We start from the raw sequence: 18,854 nt of genomic DNA, 5'->3' as shown, positions 1-18,854 counted from the left end.
CCAGTGGGGAAAGAGGACTACGTACATGACTGCACAATGTATACTGAATTCTATGATAATATTCCCCATGTTAGAGAAAATGTTCTTGGGGGATGGGGGGGGGTTCTATTCATTGATGGTTCTTCGAATACAGACCAAATGACAGGAGAAAGGCATACGGAATGGCAGTAGCGAAGCTGAACAGGAGTGGTGAATTTGAAGCAGTGACAAGTGCGAGATTGCCTTCACATTGTTCAGCACAGGCTGCAGAATTAGTGGCACTTATCGCCGCACTCCAGAGATTTGAGGATGAGGGAGTGACAGTGTACTCTGACTCGACCTATGTGACGTCAACCATGCACGCAAGATTTTCATGCTGGAAAAGGAGGGGCTTTCTCCGTGCAGACAGCATACCAGTGAAACATGCATCTCTAATGGATAAACACATCAAGGCACTAAAGCTCCCATTGGTTATCGCTGTAGTGAAGTGTGAAGCCCATACTAAGAGGGCGAACATGATTTCTCGCGGTAACAAAGCTGCAGATGTTGAAGCCAAAAGGGCAGCATATTTCACAAACATTTCTGATTTTGAAGTAGAAAGTGTTAAGCAAATGTCAGGATGATGTATGATGGTGCAGGAAGGTTTTAATATGTTGTCTATTGTACAGTTGAGTAACAAGGTTGACCACCACAAGAAGAGCAGGACTAATGTAAGAGACAGGCGTGTTCTTTATCCCCCCCACTGAGGCTTTATGGAGACAGGGCAGCACTGGAAAACCAGTTATGCCTCTAGCATTATTTAAGGTGGTGAAGCACTGGAAAGCCAGTTATGCCTCTAGCATTATTGAAGGTGGTGCTGGAGCAGCTTCACTGCCCTCCACAGACAACTATAGAGAGTCTTATTGCCATGATGGCAGTAGACTGGTTCTCACTGAATGTATTAGAACATGTGGCACAGTTTATTGTGAACTGCATTGTATGCCAGAGGTTCACATCAGGGCACACTATGAGAACAGTTAGAGGAGCAATCCCCCAGACTTAAAGGCCCTTTTCAACATCTAGGTATAGACTATGTGGATATGTTACAAACATGCAATGGTTATAGATATATGCTTGTGGTAGTATGTCTCTTTTCCAGATGGATTGAGGCAGGTCCACGTACGCACCCAGATGCCACATATGCTGAGCTATTTGAACAGGTAACTCTTTTATTAGGTATAAAGCACAAGTTTTCATCTACTACCTATCATCCACAGGTGAATGGTGTCTGTGAAAGATTAAATGGACTCCTTAATGAAAGGATAGCTAAGTTCAAGATAACTTTGAAGAAGGGATGGCATCTTTGCCTACCACTTGCTTTGTTTGCACTTAGAAATCAGTTGGCTCAGATCACCACTTAACTCCTCATGAGTTGGTGACTGGACGCCGCATGAGAATACCTCTTGCTCCTCCCACTTGAATAGCAACTGATGCCCACAGTGTAGCAAAAACATTAGGTGATGAGATGCATGATTATTTAACAAATATGACCACAAGTGTTTCTTTTATTTCCCAACAGATGAAAAATCGGAGGGAAGGGTTGAGGAAGATTGATGAAGACATCCAAACAGTTGATCCTAGTGACTTGCTAAAACAGCTTAGTTTGTATCCATGGGACCAACTGCTTGTAAAAGGTTTTGTAGGCACTTGGAACAAGCCCTACTTTGAAGGACCATACCTAGTAGAGGGGGTCACTCCCACAGCAGTAAAACTTGTAGGAAGAAGAGCCCAGTTGCATCTTAATGACAAATCCGTATAAAGGAGAGGCCCCTACCCCTCTGGCAGCACCTGTTGACAGAGAAGCAAGAGAATAAGCCTCACGGATGACTAGATCGGCTACCAAGACCTAAAATAAAGACTTACTGAAATAAAGACACTTTGAACGTTTACAAAAATCCCAAGTCTAAGGGGAAAGAATGAAGAACTTTTGCAGCAGTTCCAGAACTTTTCTAGATAGGCACAAGAGACAATGTGTTGGTGAATCAAATACAAAGAAGAGCACATGACACTATGGGGCCGATTCATGGAACAAATGTGCGCAGAAAATCTTGGCGCAAGCGTGAAAAAGCAAGCTCACGCGCGCGATTCATGGAAGGGCCTGCACGTGTTTACTGCGGGATGTGCACCAAATCTGAGCGTGGCGCACACAGGCGCACATGTCACAGCAACATCGCGAACACCATGCGCGACGCGCACAGCGAAAGTGCTCATCATCGGCGCACACACCAAAAGGGGGCAGGACACGGGGTGTAACACGTGGAATGGGGAACAACGCGTGAAAAAGAAGGCGTAACTGGGGTAGTACTGCAGGGAAATACACGGAACGCCCACACGCACAACACGTATTCATGGAATCAAATACGGGAAACCCGCGCACGCTAAAAGACGTGCACACGTGTCAACACGTCTGCCACACGAAGGCAGGTGGAAGCGTCCCCGCGCGCAGTATAAAAGTGCGCGCAAACAACAAACACGTATATACAGCTACAATGAATGCCCCATTTGTCGCAGCACTGATCGTGGGACACCGCAGGACGAGGAGAATAGCCAGGCCCTGAATTTTTTTGCCCCGGACCAGCCTTTTTTGAATGCCTGACGACCAGGTCTATGGCAGGTATAGGTTTCCACCTCGTATCATCCTAGACCTGGTCAGGGAGTGGGAAGATGATCTTACATCCCACACCCTGTGCTCCCAGGCATTGAGCCCCTTGGAGAAGGTGCTCAATGTCCTGCATTTTTTGGCCACTGGGTCATTTCAGCAGACAACTGCCATAGTGGGGGGGTCTCACAGGCCATGCAGTCACACTGCCTACACCAGGTGTTGGCAATCATGACTGCGTGCCCCTCAGTCCGCAGGCACATATACATGCCCAGAACATCCGCAGAAAGGCAGGCCGTGGTCCAGTACTTTTACAGGGTGGCACACTTCCCCAAAGTGCTCGGTGCCATAGATTGCACCCATGTGGCCTTGCGTCCACCTAGGGCCACTGAGCACATCTATCAAAACCGCAAGCACTGGCATTCCATCAACATACAGGTTGTATGCGATGCCCATGGAATCATCAACTCTGTCTATACAAATTATCCTGGGTCTACCCATGACAGTTTCATTTACAGAATGTCTGCCCTGAGCCGGGACCTGGAAGCTGGGAAGCATGGCGACACATGGCTCATTGGTGAGTACAAATGCCTGTGCACATGCATGCATGTCACACAGAGACAAATACACAAACCCAACTAATCACAACCATCATGACCTCTCCAGGAGACAGTGCCTACCCTCTGAGCAACCACATGATGATGCCAATACGGAACCCCACCACACCACCCCAGGTAAGATACAATGCTGCCCATATTGCAACCAGGGGCATAGTGGAGCGCACATTCGGAGTGCTCAAGTCACACTTCCGCTCCCTTGACCGCTCTGGCGGCCAGCTACTATATGCACCCCCAGTAGTGTGCAGGATTATTGTGGCAGCATGTGTCCTGCACAATGTTGCAACACGGCGGGACATACCGGTGGACATGGTGGACATGGTGGTGCTCCCCACATCCCCAACCACATGCACAGGCGCTGCCCATGGGAGGGGAAAGGGCACGTGGTGGCAGCCCGGACCCAGCTTGTGGCCACATTATTCACCTAAACTCCCACCCCTGCAGAGTGCACACAGGCCTGGCACATACCAGGTGACAATCGATGATGACAAAGACATTCAAATGTCACAACCTTACCACCCTGAGAATGTTCCCACGGAAGTGCTACATTGTGTGCATCCCTAGCTACTTAAACATAACCAATCCTGTGTGACCAAAACAGGTCATGACAATCACTGGTATGTCACCCAAACCCCCCCAGCCCACATCACCCTTGTCTGCTGCACCATGACATGGCATGCTACAGCAAAAGCCCAACACATGACCGATAAGATACGAAGTGACATGTGATAAATGGAAAGTGGCCCGAGCCAATGACGCCTGACATGGAATCAGATGAAATGACTGACCAACAACCTCCCACACATACCAAGTCATACACAAATGCTTCCCACCAGTGGTAGCATGAACAAAAGACTGAATGCCTGCTCACATGCACATTGGGCAAGCCAAAATCGCTACTACCTAACCTGTGTACTGTGTGTGTTTCCTGCAACACACTGCTCAGCACACAGCACAGTGAGCAGCCGTTGTGTTGGGGATACACCTTGAGCACCCCATCAAAAGGACAAATAATATAAACAACCTATTGACGGATGTACAGGATCCCCGAATGGCAATTGATAATGCGCTGCAGGGACACAGCGTGCCCGAGAAGGCAATCTGTGTGCACCTGTGGGCATGGAAGGGTGGTTGTACGTGTGGTGGAGCATTGTGTAACTGTGTGTGTCAGTAGGGACATGCACTCAATATATGCATGTGAAATCAAGTGACCCTCAGTGTCCTGTACACATCACATGTGAACATTGCCCATGTGTACACCCCAGCATGCCAAACCACAACAATCCACTGACACCTGAAAAGTAAATAAAACACAGGAACAGCCATTGACCAGCAGAACACATCATGTACATAGTACCCCACAATGACTATGTCAGAGAGTGCCCAAACACTGTAGCCCAAGCTTACTGTCCAACAACAAAAGGCCCTCCCTCATTTACACATCACCATGACCTTCTGAACAACTGTGTCTGGGGTATGTAGCCTTCTTCCTTCTAGTCTACCTAGCTACAGGATCCCCCTATCCCTTGGTCTTCATGTTCCACCTTGCGTGTAAATGGGGTCCAGCCCCCTCAGAGGCCACCTTGACTGGTAAAAATACCAAATCGCAGAGAACTCCAAGGAGCCAAACCCCCAAACCAGGGAAAAAGCCTCTAGGCACAAGAAAAACCCTGGAAGAGTCTGCAGTAGATGACTTGAAGTTGCAAAATAATGTCCAAGCACATGTACAAGCAGATTGCTAGAACAACCAAGGTAGCACAGTTCAACAATGGCTCAACATTACGGGTACCATTTTCAGGACACAATATACAATGGGGATGCAACAACTGATGGGTAGTGTCACAGCTCCGGTCTCCAGGCGCAGGAGTGGCACAAACCAACCACCCCCTCCATGGTCTGGGTGCCTGCAAGGTAAAACTTACACAGGCCTCCGAGACCCCAGCGGGGAAAGAGGGTCAGGGATCTGTTGTTTGGACAGGCATTGGTATTCAGGATAACCGGAAAGAGGGGCAGGAGAGGGGCGTTGGATTGGCAAGGGAAAGCAGGCAAAACACAAAATACAACTTTTGACAATAACACATACCAAATCAGAGAAATAATGTTCTTCTTGCACATTGTACTAAATGAGTCAAATGCAAGCCAAAGAGAGACTTATCTCTGGGGTGAGTGCTGGCCTCCTGCCTGCGCACTCTCAGGTCCGGTAACAGGAGCAGTTCAATGCTGCAAAGAGAGCGTGAGTTACTAATCTGTGTGTGTCTACAACACACACACACCACCATTCATGCCCCAAACTAAGTGACTCCTCCACAAACAAACACTCTTATCTGCTGCTTTGTACGTATACGTTAGCTTGCCCCTGTGATGGTTCATACACTGTCAATGCAGTAAGGCAGGGGAACGGAGGCGAGCGGTAAATGGAAGACCAATTCTTCAAGAATCACACATGATACAATGGTCCATGGGTGAGCTGCTAGACGTGTATAGCGAGGTGCGACTTCAGTACAAGTCGTGTTCTGGCAGCCGCGGATTTCAATAGGCAGTGCACGTGTTAATTTGCACATGCAAATGATATGCACTGCACTCAAGTCTGTGCCTCCCTGTGCGCTGTATTAGTTTCTGGCTACGAACGCTACTGCGCCAATAACTCCGCTTCTATGGAGCATGGGGGACTCGAGGATATGTGCGACGGCCACTGCGTGTGCCCCTGAGAACTTGTAAAGCTACTTGGTATTTGTTCCTCAACGCATTTTAGCTGTACTGTGCGCTTTATACAACAATGCCTGGGCAAACTCCCCAGTACTGGCGCTACTTAGCATGCATGTGCAAGTGGCCTAGTGGAAAGTTGGCTGCGGTGTGGCCCCTTGAGCTGCTCACCTTGCTTGGAGCTCCTGGAAATACGTCTGCTTCTGTCGGACGTCTGAGCACAAGCCCTGTGCTTCTGCTTGCGCACACATGCGCACGTGTGCACCACCGAATGTGACCAGGTTTCAGTAGTACTTGGCCCCGTGTCTGCTGGTAAAGGTAGTCTGGAGGCTCATTTTCCTGCAGAAAGGGCATAAAAGATATTAATAAGGCAGGAAAGTTCCCTGTGTGTGTGCCTTCATGCTGGTTGTCACTGGGCCATGTGTAACGCTCACCTGATTCCCACGGAGGCGCAGGTCTGGCTTCGAGTGCTGATGCTTCTTCAATGGTGAAGCGCAGGACTCTGAAGATGGACAGGAAGGGTCCCTCTACTCTGGCTTCTCTGGCTTGCAGGAATATTCCCCTGTGCGTGAAAAGGGAGTATTACCTACTGACTGAGTTATGCTCAAGCCTCCCACTCTCTTCCAACCCTCCACGATACCCTTCCACGATTCCCCGTGAAGTCTCACCTTAGGGTCAGGAAGCATGAGCTCTCCATCCTGCTTCCGATGCAGGGGCGCGTTGAAACCCAGTTGCTTCACTGGATTGAGGATTGATGGGAGTTCAGGTAAGCTTGACTATTCAGGTAAGGCGCTGTAAAGGTTCTGCTGCAAGTTCAAAAGTCCAAGCTTAATAATAATGTTCATTGTCTTGTTGCAGCAAGCGCTAATGCTTATGTCTTTTTCCCCTTAGGGGCCGGGGTTCGGAATGCCGGAGATATGGCGCCGACCCGAAGTGAAAAGTGCAGTTCCAGTAAATGACAGGTAAGTTCTGGATGAGCGCTCGGGTAATGTCTTTGCATTCGCTCATTCAATGTCTGTCTTTTTTCCCCATAGGGGCCGGGGTCCGGAAAATGCCTGGAAGCGGCAAGACCCGAAATGAAATGGGAATGACCCAACAGGTAAGTCTTAGAAGGAAACTGAGCTTTTCCTATTCCTTTCCTTCTCTCACCTTGTTTTTGTCTTTTTCTCTCTAGGCTCTGGGAAGTGGCTGTGGATCCGGATGATCGCTGCTGAAGATGGAGGCGTCCAGGATAGGTGAGTGAAATGCAGCGCTGCAGCGATCGTAGCGAAATGCTTTTAAAAATGATGTCTTCCTTTTCAGGATCGTGGGTGTGATGTCACCGTAGTGCTGATTTAGCAGGTAAGGTCTTTTGTCTCCCTTTGCAGGTGACCCAGGATACTGACAGGCGTGGCTGAGGTCCAGATGCAGGAGCTGACACGGTGAGCGTCCAGCTGCGAGGAGCAGAACAACGCGAAGCGTGAGTTGCTGATCGGGTGTGGTTTAAATAGCTTTGGAAGAAGTTCCAAGTGTGTATCCTTCCACCGATCAGGTATGTATCCTTCCCCAACCACACCCGGGTGGAAAGTAGCCCCACAGGTAAAGTAGTTCCATCCAGGCCTCAAGAGGGCCTGGATGTAGCAGCATGGTCTGCATCAGGTAAGTGCACATTAAAACACTTGAACACATGTCTAGCTTTATGAGCCTGGCGCCTAAGGCGCCAGGACAGGGGTCCAACATGGGCCTGGCGCCTAAGGCGCCAGGACTGCGTCCAAAGGGCCCCAGCTTGGGCCCGCTGGCACTCCCCTGGGGGAAATGATGCCTGCCTCTGGGGTTGCTGGGTCGGACCTGGCTCCTTGGAGGTAGGCATCATGACAGTACCCCCCCCTCAAGGCCCCTCCCAAGGTTCTTTCCTCCGGGGGTCTTGGCTTGTTCGGAAATCTCCGGTGAAACCTTTGTACTAATCGAGGTGCGTGGACATGGTTACTAGGCTCCCACGATCTCTCCTGAGGTCCATATCCCTTCCAGTCAACAAGATAGAAGAGTTTCGACTTTACCACCTTGGAGTCTAAAATGTCTTTAACTTTGAATTCTAATTCCCCTTCAATTTGAACTGGATCTGGAGGCTTGGACAATCGGGTTCCTGGTTGTACTGGCTTCAAAAGTGATGCATGAAAAACTGGATGACGGTAGATCCAGTTTAAAGGCCACTGGGTTGATTATAGCCTTGATGGGGTAAGGTCCTATGAATCTGGGATTGAAGGTTCGCGGGCCCTTGAGGGGTAAATGTTTAGTTGCTAGCCATACCTGGTCTCCTACTTGGTAAGGAGGAGTTTTACTTCGGTGCAAATCAGCGTTTTCTTTATACTTTTTCTTGGCTTGCTGTAAATGACTTGCAGCTTCTTTGAAGGCTCGGGTTATTGTGGAATGCAGATGATTTACTGCTGGCATTTCCAGGGTCAGAGGTGGATCTAGGTCAGAGGTCCGAGGATGGTGACCATATAAAGTATAAAAAGGGGTTTGTCCGGTTCCAGAATGCACTGAGTTGTTGTATGCATATTCTGCGATCCAAAGAATATCTTTCCAATTCAACTCAGATTGGTGTAACATGCACCGAAGATATTGCTCGAGAGTCTGATTGGTTCTCTCGGTTTGTCCGTCGGTCTGGGGGTGGTGGCTGGTGGATAACCGCACATCTATTTGTGCTAATCGGCAACACTTCTTCCAAAAATGGGAGATAATTGACTTCCACGATCCGAGACTAATACGGAAGGGAAACCATGTATGCGAACTATATTCTCCAGGAATTCCTTGGCCAAGGTGGAAGCTGAAGGCAAACCTTTTAAAGGGATAAAGTGGGCCATTTTGGAGAATAGGTCCACAATTACAAGGAATGTGTTGTAACCAGCACAAGGAGGCAGGTCGGTTATAAAGTCCATTGACAGAGTGTGCCATGGTGCCGGTGGAATATCCAAGGGTTGAAGTAGGCCGGCTGGCCTTTTCTTTTGAGCTTTGTTTTGGGGGCAAATTCCGCAAGACAGAACAAAAGACTTTATGTCTTTTCTCCAAGAAGGCCACCAGAAGTGGCGTTTGATTTTTTCCTCTGTTTTAGCAATACCAGGGTGTCCTTCCATTAAAGATTCATGATGATGGGCAATAACAAGTTCTTGCAATTCTTTACTTGGCAGAAACAACTGCTCCTGGAAGTAGGGTAAGTCATCCTTAACGGTGTAATGAGGACCCTTTTGACTCCATTCCAGTAAGGTTGAAGAGTCTAGAAGTTGTTTTACTTGCGTTTGGATGTCCTCAATAGTTTGCAATGAAGTTAAGCCTAAGATTCTTTGCTCAGGTATGATGGGCACAGGTTCTAAGCTCGAATTAGGTTCTTCCATGCCAATCTGGGATAAGGCGTCCGCTTTTCCATTCTTGCAGCCAGGGCGATAGGTAATTACAAAATCAAATTCCGCAAAGAATAGAGCCCATCGGAGTTGTCGTGAAGATTGAGCTTTGGCGGTCTTTAAATACTGTAAGTTTCTGTGGTCCGTAATTACGGTGATGGTGTGTCTTGCCCCGAGAAGGTAGTGACGCCAAGCCTTGAAAGCAGATTTGATGGCCAGTAACTCTTTATCGGTAATCGCGTAGTTGATTTCAGGAGGAGAACATTTTCTGGACCAAAAGGCCACTGGGTGTAGTTGGTTTAGTTTTTGGGTCTCTTTGCGACAGGACAGCTCCCATGGCCAAACTGGATGCGTTGGTTTCCACAATGTACGGGAGATCTGGGTGCGGGTGCTTCAATACAGGTGCAGAGGTGAATTTGGTTTTCAGGTCCTGAAAGGCTTGTTCGGCCTCAAGAGTCCATTCGAAGCTTTTGTTTTTCTTTAGGAGAGCTGTGATGGGTTGGACTGTTCGGGAAAATTCCGGGATGAATCTTCGATAGAAATTGGCAAAGCCGAGCATGCTCTGAACTCCCTTCACCGAGCTAGGAGATGGCCATTTGAGGATGGCGTCCACCTTTCGCGAGTCCATTCGGACTCCTTGAGGTGCCAGGATGAATCCGAGAAACTCAACTTCTGTGGTATGAAAAACGCATTTTTCGAGTTTTGCAAATAGTCTGTGCTGGCGCAATTGCTCAAGAACTGCCCTAACATGTTTTCTGTGATCAGATTCTGAAGAAGAGTACACCAGGATGTCGTCAATGTAAACATTGACACAGACATCGATAAGTTACCGAAGAACATCATTCATAAAGTACTGAAAGGCGGCAGGTGCATTGCACAAACCGAAGGGCATCACCTGATATTCGAAGAGCCCAAACTTGGTGCGGAATGCAGTCTTCCATTCGTCGCCTTCTTTTATGCGCACCAAGTGGTAAGCTCCTCGGAGGTCTAACTTGGTGTACACACAAGCGTCTTTCACCTGGTCGATAAGCTCAGGGATCAAGGGCAGAGGATAACGATTCTTAATCGTTATTTGATTTAGGGCGCGATAGTCTATACACGTTCTAAGGTCGCCCTCTTTTTTCGGCACGAAGAACAGAGCTGAAGAGACAGGTGACTTGGACGGGCGAATAAAACCATTGGCTAGGTACTGATCTAAATACTGACGCAAATGCAGGTTCTCAGGTTCCGTAAGAGCATAAATCCTACTACAAGGTAGTTGAGCATTGGGTACCAGATCGATTTGGCAATCATAAGACCGATGGGGAGGTAACGTGTTAGCCTGTTCTTTCTGAAAAACGTCTTGGAATTCTTGGTATTCTGACGGTAACTGTACAGGGGTGGAAGTTGCTGAGGCTAGACCCATAGCTGGATTTCTTGGATAACAAGTTGGTTCACAATCAGGAAAACTTATCTTCTTTGCTCGCCAGTCAATTCTGGGATTATGTGTTTCTAACCAAGGAATTCCAAGAATTACTTGAAATTGTGGGGCCTTGATCACATCAAACACGATTGCTTCCCGATGTCCGTCCTGACCCACCAGTGTCACTTCAACAGTGGAATGCGTTACAGGCCCTGAGGCTATTTCGGTTCCATCTACTGTAGTAATGACATCTTGGGTTACTTTTGGGCGGAGAGGAAGCTTAATCCTGGAAGCCAATTCACGGTCTATGTAATTTCCAATAGCTCCACTGTCGATGTATGCTTTTATAGCATGCAACTGCTGAGGCTGTTTTGGGTCCACGAGCACCATTGGCATGACAAAATGCGAGGTCAAAGAGTTAGTTTTCAAGCTCGGCAAGCGGACCCCTACGCTTGTCGGGCTAGGCCGTTTCCCGAATCAGGTGTCAATAATTCGTTATCATAGCTCCAACCACCTTCTTAGGTGGTTTAACTGGACAATTTCGAAGAAAGTGACCGGAAGTCCCGCAATACAGACAAAGTTGCATTTGCCGCCTTCTCTCTCGTTCTTTCTGCGTTAATGGTCCTTTAACACCACCGATTTGCATAGGTTCGGATACGTCGGTACTCTTGGAGTTAGCGTGGGTTTTGATCGGTATTCGGGTTTCGTACTTGAACCGATCTGCTTTTCTGTTTTGAAGTCTGTGATCAAGTTGAACCACCAAGTCTATGTAGTCTGCGCAGACCTGGGGTGGGTTTACTATCTGAGCTAGAACATCCTTAAGCTCTCCGCGCAGGCCTCGATGAAACAATGTGATCCTTTTGTTTTCTGGCCATCCAGTTTCCACAATCAGTCTGTTAAAGGTGGCAATGTAGGGCAGAAGATCCCGATTACCTTGTCGTAAGGATAGCAGTTCGTTATCAAGGGCCTGTCCTTGAGAGTGTCGAGCGAACAATCTTTCCATGCTGGCCTGGAAGCCCTGAAAATTCTGGAGAATGGGATCATCCTGATTTACCAATGGAATAGAGTCAGTGGTCTTCAAACTTTTTTGGCCAGGGCCCCCCTGAGCAAAATTTGGGCAGGTCGGGACCCCCCAGAAATGCCAAATGGACAGTATATATTGCGCGCCGTGACCTGCTCCCATCAAAGTCGCTGGGCTCCCTCATCCCACTCCTACCCAGTCGCTGGTCTCTCCCCACCCCATCACACACCCAGGGCTCTCCCCACTCTGCTCCCATCACTATCCCATGGTTCCCGCCCATTGTGCTCCCACCATAGTCCCTCGGTTCCCCCATCCCGTTCCCAACACAGTCTGAGGGCCAGTGGCGGCTGGTGAATCTTTTTTAAGTGGAGGGGCATTAAGGGGAGGTTCGGGGGGGTTTCCCCCTGTGAATTTTTTTTTAAATAGGTTAAAATGTTGCATTGTAGAGCATACTTTTAACAAAAAATGGGTAAATAGCCAAACAGTTTGCAATTGTTGCTGGGAGTCCAGGGGGCAGGCATTGATATTTTATTTCTATCGCGCTCGTACACAAGTGTTTCAGAGCGTGACAAGGCAAGGGAGGGGAACAGAGGAGAATAAAACAGCGATCTTACTAGGCCCAGTGACATTGAGAACGCGCAAGTGTGAGGGGAAAAGTGCATGGAAGGGGGGAGAAGTGGAAAGTGCGAAGCAGAGGAGAAACAGATAAATAACAATAAATAAATAATAAAGGCAACAAACAGTGGTAGTGCAGCCAGCAATTTGCAAGTGCTACGTTTAAGGCAGCAGACAGGGTAGGTCTGATAAGTGCAGGAAGAAAGATGGTTCTCCTCAAGTTTTAGAGTGGCAGGGCGCTGTTCCAGAGGGAGGCCCCAGCCGAAGACGGAGATCTACCCCCAGCTCGTTTCTTTGATAAACGACTGACCCTGAGGGAGTTGGAGGTAGAGGAGTGAAGAGCTCGAGAGGGGAGGTATTTGCGGAGGAATAGCTGAAGGTATTTTGGACCGAGGCCCCAGAAAGCCTTGTGGACAAGGCAGAGGGTTTTGAATGATAGATGTCCGGTAAAAAGATACCATCCCTGTCCCCTGGGCCCCACTGGTCCTAACACAATGAACATGATTATGTGTATATGCAAGGCGCTGCACATTCATACAGCAATCACTCTATCATTCACATGAGCATCCATCACCATACACTCACTCATAACGCATCCATACACATGTTTAAATAAAAACAATGAACATAAACGTACCTTCTGCATTGGCCTGTGTGTGGGTCCTGCTCCAGCTGCTCTGTCCGTATGTGCGAGGAGGCGCAGGAGCTCCCCCTCGGACATACAGGCATGCAGTGCCCCAGCCAGCATATCCAATGAGCTATGCAATGCTGGCGAAGCAAAACGCCCCAGCACTTGCATGGCTCAGTGAGCATGTGCGGCTGGGGAACTAAACTTAACTGTCAAAGGGAAACAGTGTTTCCCTTTGACAGTTCAGCCAGCCCAGGAGCACTCCATTAGCTGGATAAAGCAGCTGAGGGAGTGCTCACTGTTTCACTGGGCTGGCTCCTTAGCTCCTCCATAATGGGTGAGGGGCCACTATGCAGTTAGTAATGTTGAGGGGCCACTGGAGTTGCATCCGGGTCTGGCACCCGCGAATGGGCAATTACTAGGTCATGCCGAGTTAGGCGGACATGATAATTGCCCTTTCGAAGGTGCCGGTAGATCCCCATTCCCATTTGAGCCCCATATGGCTCAAATGGGAAGGGGGAGCTCGGATGCACCGGCACCGTTAATAACGGTGCCGGTGCATCCGACGAGCTGAGGTCAGACCTGGCGGGGGCTGTCAAGCACCCACGAGCACAACTCTTACTATGGCGGAACGGTAGCAACGGTGCCGGTAGCTTACCAGCACCGTTGTTACTGGTCCGCCATAGTAGTAATGAGGCCCAGTCTGTGACTAAAGGAATGAATATCCATTTACAACTGTGGGCCACTTTTTCATTGTTGCCTGAGACAGTTTCATGCTTCAGCCCGCCCATGTGGGCCACCCCTGCCCATTTCTTCCAGTCAAAAAAAAAAAAAAAATCTTTTTTCATGCTGAGCTCTCAGGGCCCCCCTGGGATGCACCCGCGGACCCCTAGGGGGTCGCGACCCACAGTTTGAATACCACTGGAATAGACCAATCGGCAGCACTGCCACTGAGGTAAGATAGTATAAAGGCTTCTTTGGTCTGGTCGCTAGGGAAGGCTCCGGGTCTGCATAGAAAGTGTAAACGACATTGGTTCATAAAGACGGCATATTTCTTGGGATCCCCCGCAAAACGTTCAGGCGGGGCCAAAGGCATGTGTCCAGGTAGATTGATTTGTACCGGGTTATTCAAACCCATTGATGTGGAAATGTCTCCGGAATTAGGTAAAGGAGTGTGCCCTGCCTGGGCCTGTAATAACCTTTTGGCTAGGTCGTCTGTTCTTTCCTTGGATAGGATCAGTTCTCTTTTGAGAGCGTTAGTCTCCTGGCGGGCTGAGTGCACCTCTGCCCGTAATTCCCCCAAAAGCTGGGCCAGCTGGCCAGTCTCGGAAGTCTCCATAGCGCCCGGGTGGGAAATTGTGGGTAGGCTTTGCGTTCTGTAACGCTCACCTGATTCCCACGGAGGCGCAGGTCTGGCTTCGAGTGCTGATGCTTCTTCAATGGTGAAGCGCAGGACTCTGAAGATGGACAGGAAGGGTCCCTCTACTCTGGCTTCTCTGGCTTGCAGGAATATTCCCCTGTGCGTGAAAAGGGAGTATTACCTACTGACTGAGTTATGCTCAAGCCTCCCACTCTCTTCCAACCCTCCACGATACCCTTCCACGATTCCCTGTGAAGTCTCACCTTAGGGTCAGGAAGGATGAGCTCTCCATCCTGCTTCCGATGCAGGGGCGCGTTGAAACCCAGTTACTTCACTGGATTGAGGATTGATGGGAGTTCAGGTAAGCTTGACTATTCAGGTAAGGCGCTGTAAAAGTTCTGCTGCAAGTTCAAAAGTCCAAGCTTAATAATAATGTTCATTGTCTTGTTGCAGCAAGCGCTAATGCTTATGTCTTTTTCCCCTTAGGGGCCGGGGTTCGGAATGCCGGAGATATGGCGCCGACCCGAAGTGAAACGTGCAGTTCCAGTAAATGACAGGTAAGTTCTGGATGAGCGCTCGGGTAATGTCTTTGCATTCGCTCATTCAATGTCTTTGTCTTTTTTCCCCATAGGGGCCGGGGTCCGGAAAATGCCTGGAAGCGGCAAGACCCGAAATGAAATGGGAATGACCCAACAGGTAAGTCTTAGAAGGAAACTGAGCTTTTCCTATTCCTTTCCTTCTCTCACCTTGTTCTTGTCTTTTTCTCTCTAGGCTCTGGGAAGTGGCTGTGGATGTCATGATCTCTGCTTCCAAAAGGTCAGGACTTAACCAACTCCCTTGGAAGCAGACCCATAACCCAGGTTCCGAGTGCCAACCAGTCCCAATTGGGACCTTTTGGACCCTGTCCTGGCGCCAGTGGCACCAGGCTCATAAATATGCCCAGTCCCAGCGCTGGAAGCGCCGGGCTCATAATGCTTGGGTGGACTTACCTGCAGCAGACCATGCTGCTTACTTACCTGCCAGTTGAGCCTCTAATCCTCTTCTGTTTGGGACTACTTTTCCTGTTGGGTGGGGCAGGAGCCACTCCCTAGGTTCAGAACACTGGAACTCTTCTGGAAAGCAGGAACTCTTTTCTTACCTAGGCGAGGCAGTGGAAGGAGACACCTAAGCACTACAGGAGGCTATTTAAACCACACCCGATGGATGAATCTTGCTTTGCGTTATTCTGCATCCTCTGCAGCAGAACGCTCATCGTGTCTTCTGCATCTGATCCTGGGCCTAAGGGAAAAAGGCTTACCATCCTGAATCCAGTCTTCAGCAACACCTATAAAGACAAGAAAGAACAGGTTAGCATTACGGTCTTCGGTGACAGCGCTTCTCTTACCTGGTCCATCAGCTGTCACCAACGCCTCGCGCTGCATTCCGGCATCTGAAAGACAAAGGCTTACCTACTCTTCGCGTTCTCCGGAGGTCTTCGCACTGCATTCCGGCATCTGAAAGACAAAAGCTTACCAACTCTTCGCACGCTCCGGAGGCCTTCGGTGCTGCATCCCGCATCTGAAAGACAAAAGAAGGTGCGTTTAAAGACATTGGGTAACTTTATTACTCACGTGCCATTACTCCTTCCCACGCCGAACCCAGTGGGTATTCCGGACCCTTCAGCAGCTCCGAACTTGTACCTGCAAGATAAAAGGACAGTTAGTGCGCATCGTGAAGCAGGCAACAAGCGCTTACCAACGTGCTTCCAGGCGCTTCTATTCCTCACACGGGTTCCATCCTCAACTCACTTCAGCCCGTCATCCGCCATCGCCGGAACCCTGCAAAACAAGAGACATCATTACAAAAGACTTTTAAAGACATTTGAAATACTCGGAACTTACCGTTCGTGCAGTAAACGACGGACAGCAGTCCTCTGAGGTCAAGAGGCCTGCACCCTTATCCAGTGAAGAAACTCGTTACGGCACCCTGCCCCGAGGCAGATGGAGAGCTCGGCGTTCACTTACCTAAGGTGAGAGCGTTAACCTTTGGGGTTCTACAGGAGAAGAGAAGGGGAAGGAGAGAGAGACACCCAATAACCCCAGTTCATTAATCCCATATTTTCTATCTGCAGACATCTTACTCTTCGAGTCAGACATACAGTGCACAGAGGTCCAGCCCAAAGAGCCAACCGTGTGTTACACATCACCTTTGAAGTTACGGTATTCGCCCAGTCAAGCGTTACAGTGGATCCGGATGATCGCTGCTGAAGATGGAGGCGTCCAGGATAGGTGAGTGTAATGCAGCGCTGCAGCGATTGTAGCGAAATGCTTTTAAAAATGATGTCTTCCTTTTTAGGATCGTGGGTGTGATGTCTCCGTAGTGCTGATTTAGCAGGTAAGGTCTTTTGTCTCCCTTTGCAGGTGACCCAGGATACTGACAGGCGTGGCTGAGGTCCAGATGCAGGAGCTGACACGGTGAGCGTCCAGCTGCGAGGAGCAGAACAACGCGAAGCGTGAGTTGCTGATCGGGTGTGGTTTAAATAGCTTTGGAAGAAGTTCCAAGTGTGTATCCTTCCACCGATCAGGTATGTATCCTTCCCCGACCACACCCGGGTGGAAAGTAGCCCCACAGGTAAAGTAGTTCCATTCAGGCCTCAAGAGGGCCTGGATGTAGCAGCATGGTCTGCATCAGGTAAGTGCACATTAAAACACTTGAACACATGTCTAGCTTTATGAGCCTGGCGCCTAAGGCGCCAGGACAGGGGTCCAACATGGGCCTGGCGCCTAAGGTACAGGGTGCACCTCAACACCCACATGCGATGATGTTGAGACAAACAAAAACCTCCATGGGCTCAACGCCTGCACAGCCCGACCTGTGTGGGAGATAACTCGTCGTCCTCATCACCCTCTGGCTGAAAACGTTGATGTGGCACAGTGCCCTGAACACACCTAGGTGCAGCTTGCCCCTCGCCGGCAGCAAGTCTGCGGGACGGGTGAGCCTGGTTCTGTGCGGTGATGACACGTATGTCAGCATGTATGACCTTGCGTGATACGTGGGCTTCATCTTGCAAGGTAACACAGAGTTCTTCCTGCATGGCCTGGCTGGACAACTGGTACACCTCCCGGCAAGCACGTAGCTCAGCCGAGATGGTATTCTCTAGCTGCTCCAACCTCTCCTCTGACCGCGTCCTCTGGGACATCAAGAGCACAGCCAGAGTAGATTTGAGGGATTCATAGTCAACCCTCATGGCCTCCATGTGTGCTTCTGCGTGAGCAGCAATTGCTTGATGCAAAGACACCATTTCAGCCCGGCGTGCCTTGTCTGAGGCCGCCATGCCCAGCCTGAGTGAGCGGGCCGTGGACTGTGGACTGTGCTGCCCGCTGCTGGAGTTCCACCTGCCTAACAGGAGGGAGCACAGATTGGGCCACACGTTCCATGCTCTCAGTGATGTTATCAATTGCTGCCCCCTGGTGTTCTGAATTGGCAACCATGGCTTGCTCCCACTCAGTATACCCTAGTGGCGCGCGGCCACCGCGTTGCTGGGCTTGACACCTGCGGGGCAGACATCCTTGTTGGGTTGGCACCGCCCGCGGCTGCAGGACTACATTCCTCCGTTGACGTGATGCCCCAGGCACATCCGCAACTGGTGTGGAGGGTGACCCTGCGTCCCGATCCACCACAGGCGGAGGTCCCACCACCGTCTGGCCCCTCAGTGCAGGTGTCACGGACAGAGGAGCGTCCACATCAGAATCACTCACCCCTGACGAATGGACCCGATGCACACATCCAACTCGACATTGTCGTCAGAGTGATCATCCGGCTAGACTCATTGCCAGCCGTAGACAAGATGGTCTGTACCACAAGTGGGTTCTCGTGGTCTACCACCCCACGACCCCCACTTGTGCCGGGTTGCTGGTGTGATAGCAACCCTGTGCCTGGCATGACACCACCATCCTCTGGCTCCATTGCGTCATCATCGGAAAGTGGAGAAAAATTAACATTAGTACACATGTCAGAAGCACATAACACGCACACACATAGACATCACATAGACAGCCAACACATGAAGCAGACATGTCACACACAAATGAGAACCTGGCATGCATCCAGTGGCCTTGATATGCAAACACATCCCAAAAGCAGAAATAGATGTGTCTAAATAGCAAAGGCTACACAAGTACAAAATGTAGTATATGAACTCCATCAGACACCACCTCTGTCAGGCACATGTCACAGGCAGAAAAGACAGATGGCAACTAAGAAATGCAACACACCATAAGCATTTCTGAACTGCAAATTGACCACTGCTGCAAGTGAATCCAAACACACAATGACACAGGTAACATGCATGTAGACATGCATCACTAAAGCATCATCATCAATATAGCTCTATCCATCTGCACCTCCGCCCGTACCGGGTGGCATGGGCCATGTAGATATAGTGAATGTCCCAAGTAAAGCGAGGGCCTGCAACCAGGCATGAAGGACCATAACGCCCAGTACCGTCCGAGCTGCAGGACATGAGGCCTCCACAA

This window comes from Ambystoma mexicanum, chromosome 10 (assembly GCF_040938575.1).
Source record: "Ambystoma mexicanum isolate Mex_15411 chromosome 10, UKY_AmexF1_1, whole genome shotgun sequence".
Lineage (NCBI taxonomy): Eukaryota > Metazoa > Chordata > Amphibia > Caudata > Ambystomatidae > Ambystoma > Ambystoma mexicanum.
The sequence above is the reverse complement of the archived record's forward strand: the minus strand, read 5'-3'. Positions refer to the sequence as shown.